We start from the raw sequence: 5,196 nt of genomic DNA, 5'->3' as shown, positions 1-5,196 counted from the left end.
TGTGTCCGCCCGGGATCGAACCGGGGACCTTTCGCGTGTGAGGCGAACGTGATAACCACTACACTACAGAAACCTCTGCTTTGGTTGTCAGCCAGAAATTAGAATGACGGCATTGATTCTCTTTCATAACTATTCAATTGATCGAAGTTGCACAAGTCACAAAAGAAAAATGTTCATTTCAAAGTAATTGAACTCCCAAATGTGACCTTGTTTGGACAGATGTGGAACCTGATATCACAGACTCAACAAAACATATTCTCAACATTTCCACTGGGAACAGGAGGAGGCCATTTCGCCCCTTGCACCTGTTCCACCCGTCAATGAGATCAGAGATGATCTGAACCGCAAATCCATTTACCCGTCTTTGCTCCCTATCTCTCGATACCTTTACCCAACAAAAAACTATCGATCTCAGTCTTGATAGCTTCAGTTGACCCCCAGCATCCACAGTCTTTTGGAGGACAGAGTTCCAGACTTCTACTGCCCTTTGTGTAAAAAAGTGCTTCCTGATTTCGAACCTGAATAGCATGGTTCTAATTTTAAGGTTATGTTCCCCTCGTTCTTGATTCCCCAGAGGAAATTGATTCTCTCTCTCTATTCTATCGAATCATTTAAACATGTTAAACACCTCGCTCAGACCGCCCCTCAATCTTCTATACTCGAGGGAATACGAGCCCAGTCTCTGCAGCCTGTCCTCATAATTTGACCATTTTAGCCCCGGTAACATTCTGGTGAATCTGCTCTGCACCCCCTCCAAGGCGAATCTATCCTTCCTGAGGTGCAGTGTCCAAAACTGAACGCAGTGACTCCAGACGCAGTCTAACCAGAGCTTTATATAACTGTAACATAACTTCCACTTCTTTATATTCCAGACCCCTGAGATAAAGGCTCACACTCCGTTAGCCTTTTAAATTATTTTTTGGACCCGTCCGTTAGGTTTTACTGATTTATGTAAATGAACCGTTAATTCTCTCTGCTTCTCCACAGTTCCCAGCTTCTTAGCATTTGGGAAATACCCTGACCATAGGTCCAAAGTGGATTACCCCACATTGAACTCCATCTGCCATAGTTTTGCCCACTCACTTAATCTATCAATGTCCCTTTGCAACTTTCCACTCGCATCCACACTACTTACTGTAACACCTAACTTAGTGTCATCAGCAAACTTGGATATACGACTCTCTGTTCCTTCATCTAAGTCATTGATAATTATGGAGACAAGCTGAGACCCCAGTTACAGATCCCTGGGGGACACCACTAGTCCCATGCTGCCAATTGTTGTATGTACCCATTATCCCTACTCTCTGTCTCCTATCTCCGAACCAATTCTCTATCCATGTCAATACATTGCCTCAAGTTCCATGCGCTTTCATTTTTGCCAACAGTCTCTTGTGTGGAACCTTATCAAATGCCTGTCGGAATTCCATATAAATAATATCATCGGAACATAGGAACAGGAGAAGGCCATTCAGCCCCTCGTTCCTGCTCCGCCATTTGATAAGATCATGGCTGATCTGTGATCTAACTCCATATACCCGCCTTTGGCCCATATCCCTTAATACCTTTGATTGCCAAAAAGCTATCTATCTCAGACCTAAATTTAGCAATTGAGCGAGTATCAATTGCCGTTTGCGGAAGAGAGTTCCAAACTTGCACCACGCTTTGTGTGTGGAGATGTTTTCTAATCTCGCTCCTGAAAGGTCCGGCTCGAATTTTTAGACAAAATGTCTGTAAGTACGGTGGCCATCTTGGACAAAATGGCGGCAAGTCCTTCACGGCTGATCGACAGGAACAGAAGGAGGCCATTGAGCTCCTCAAGCCTCTTATATGGGAACTGAAGGCCATTCAGCCTCTGAAGGCTGTTACACAGGAAAAGGAGGAGGCCATTCAGCCCCTCAAGCCTGTTTCATCGTTACTGGAGGCCGATCATCTCCTCAAGCCTGTTACATAGAATCAGGAGGAGGCCATTCAGCCCTTCGAGCCTGTTATACAGGAACTTGAGCCCAATCAACCCCTCAAGCCTGTTAAATAGCAAAAGGAGGAGGCCATTGAGCCCCTCGAGCCTGTTATCTGGGAACTGAAGGCCATTCAGCCCTTCGACCCTGTTATACAGGAACTAGACGCCAATCAACCCTTCAAGCCTGTCAGTTTGCAACAGGAGAAGGCCATTCAGCCCCTCGAGCCCCTTACACCAGATCTGATGGCCAATCAGCCCCGCAAGCCTGTTACATAGGAACAGCAGCAGGTCATTCAGCCCCTCGAGCGTGTTATACGGGAACTGAAGGCAATTCAGCACCTCGAGCCTATTACACTGGAATGGGACTTCGTCATTAAGCCCCTTGAGCTTGTTGCAATGGAACAGGAGGAGGCTATTCATCCCTTGAAGACTGTTATACAGGATCTGGATGCCATTCAGCCCCTCGCGCATGTTACATACGAACAAGAGGAGTCCATTCAGCCACACGAGCCTGTTACATAGGCACAGGAGTAGACATTTCAGCTCCTCAACCTGTTCCGCCATTCAATTCGATCATGGCTGATTTGTATCTTAACTCCATCTACCCGCCTTGGTTCCAGAATCCTTCATACCCTTGCCGAACAAAAGTCTATCAATCTCCGTTTTGAAATTTCGGATCGACCCCCAGCCTCAACAGACTTTTGTGGGAGAGAGTTCCAGATTTCCACTACCCATTGTGTGAAGAAGTGCTTCCTGACATCACCCCTGGACGGCCGAGCTCTAATTTTAAGGTTATGCCCCTTTGTTCTCGACTCCCCCAACAGAGGAAGTAATTTCTCTCTATCGACCCTATCAACTCCGTTCATCACATTAAACACCTCAATTCAATCACGCCTAAATCTTCTATATTCAGGGGAATACAAGCCTTGTCTATTCAACCTGTCCTCATAATTTAACCCTTTTAGCCCCGAGATCATTCTGGTGAATCTGCGCTGCAGCTCTTCCAAGGCCAATATATCCTTCCTGAGTTGCAGTGCCCAGAACTGAATGCAGTCCTCCAGATGGGCTCTAACCAGAGCTCTGTACAGCTGGAACATAACTTGCACCCCTTTATATTCCAGCCCTCTTGAAATAAAGGCCAACATTCTATTCGCCTTTTGAATTATTTTTGTCCACTAGCTTTTAATGATGTCTGTACTTGGACCCCTAAATCTCTCTGCTCCTCCACAGTTCCGAGCTCCTCACCATTTAGAAAACTCTCTGATCTATCTTTCTTAGATCCGAAGTGGATGGCCTCACATTTCCCCTCATTAAACTCCATTTGCCACAGTTTTGCCCACTCACATAATCTCTCAATGTCCCGGGGATGCTTGGAGCTTTTGTTTGTTTGGAGAATGCTTCATATCAGATCGTTATTGTAAAAAAGATTACAATTGAGTTTTATTTTGTACAGTTTCAACAAGATCATTATTCCACGGTCAGTAAAATGTCCGTGTTTTTCAGATAGTGGAGACAGTTCAGAGATAGTTGCCTTTTTGTCAACTTCAATGAAGTGAAATTTTGCTGATTTAAAATCAGCTGTATTTCTAAGCTTGAAAAAGCAGCTCCTCTGTTAGGTGAGGCTTCACTCCCAATGTCTCAGTGTTTCCGCTTGTCCTGATATCAGTGTAACATTTGAAGGGCTCCAGGTAATGAACAGTGAAACCCCTTCAGATTATCTCAGCCCACTCGTTCTATCCAGTGCCTAATAGTGCCTGCTCTTCAGAGGGTGACAGATTCACACTACACTAGGCCTTGTTTTAGACTTTAACTGTCAAACAAATTGATGAAACAGTGAGAGAATAAACAGAATATTAGCAGTAAGACAACAGTTTTACTGTGAAGCTCAACCAGATCCTTATTGGAAAAGAAAATAATAAATAATTCACAAATACTACACGAAACTGTGACCGAACTTTCGAACATCCTGGTTCTTTGTTCTCTTTTTCTCACAAACTATGGAAGCTGTCGACTTGATGAACATTCTCAGAGATTCCAAACAGACTCACCAGTTTGAAAAAGACAGGCTGATAAATGGCTTCAGAACAGTGACTGGGAGCCAGTCATTTTAAACAATGGTCTGTTTAATTCAAAAGAAACTGCCAATCAAAACTGTACGAGAAGAAATGAACCCGGAGGTTTGTATCTGAATCAAAGGTTTGAATTTGCGAGGTGCAACCTGCCTTTTCGAGGTGTCGACTGCCTTCAAGAGGTGCAAACCACTCACGTAATATGGGGGCTCCCCTCCTGGTGAGAAGCCGCTCAACAGCGCAGCCAGGCCTGACCGCTCGCAGGAATCAGGTAAATCACCAGACAGCACCAATCTCACGGACTGTCTGCATCTCAATGACCGGGTTCAGGTTAATCACGTGGGGGTTAATCGACCCCCGCGCCCGGATTCAGGGGTTATCGAATTTAACCCCGAATATATCATTACATACATTTTGCATAGAATACAGCACGACACAGAAACAGGCCAATCAGCCCATCTGGGTAAAGAAGTTGCCCTGAATTTCTTATTTGACAACAACTTCTGGAGTATAAAATATGATACAATATATAATCAAATATTATATGTATATATATTTAACATCGAATGTACAGTACAGCACTGTACAGTGTCCATTCGGCCCGACTACTCTTTCTGTTTTACAACAGCTACTTCTTTTATGTAAAATACAATACAGTATATCTTTATATAAATATTACATAGAATTCAGCACGTCACAGAAACAGGCCATTCGGCCAATCTGGGTAATTAAATATCCCACAGTGTTCCCACAGTGACCAAGTGATCCCACAGTGCACCCAGTGATAGTGCCCCATTGATCCACAGTGTCCCAGTGATCTAAAGTGCACCCAGTGATCCCACAGTGATTGCAGAGTGACCCACTGATACCACAGTGCATTCGAGATATTGCCTCAGTCATGCACAGTGTCCCAATGATCCACAGTGCACCCAGTGATCCCACAGTGATCGCAGCGTGACCCAGTGACCCTACAGTGCACCCAGTGATATTGCCGCAGTGATCCAAAATGTCTCAGTGATCCCAAAATGTCCCAGTTCTCTCAAAGTGATCCCAGTGATCCCACAGTGCCCCCAGTGTCCCCCCGTGCACCCAGTGATTCCACGGTGCACCCAGAGTTACCAGTATCCAAACTGCATCTGTGCAAACTTTTGAGAGACTTTCTTTATGTAC

At 44.8% G+C, this 5,196-nt stretch overlaps 1 non-coding gene across 1 annotated transcript; it reads right to left on the bottom strand.

Moving 5' to 3' along the window:
- On the bottom strand, positions 1-73 carry trnav-cac (transfer RNA valine (anticodon CAC)). Its single transcript has one exon. It is a non-coding gene; the product is annotated as a tRNA-Val (tRNA).
- Positions 74-5,196: the final 5,123 nt, after the last annotated feature.

The sequence above is a fragment of the Heptranchias perlo genome, unplaced genomic scaffold (assembly GCF_035084215.1).
Source record: "Heptranchias perlo isolate sHepPer1 unplaced genomic scaffold, sHepPer1.hap1 HAP1_SCAFFOLD_62, whole genome shotgun sequence".
In the NCBI taxonomy this organism is placed as follows: domain Eukaryota; kingdom Metazoa; phylum Chordata; class Chondrichthyes; order Hexanchiformes; family Hexanchidae; genus Heptranchias; species Heptranchias perlo.
Note: the sequence above shows the minus strand (reverse complement) of the source record. Positions and strands in the feature narration are given on the sequence as shown.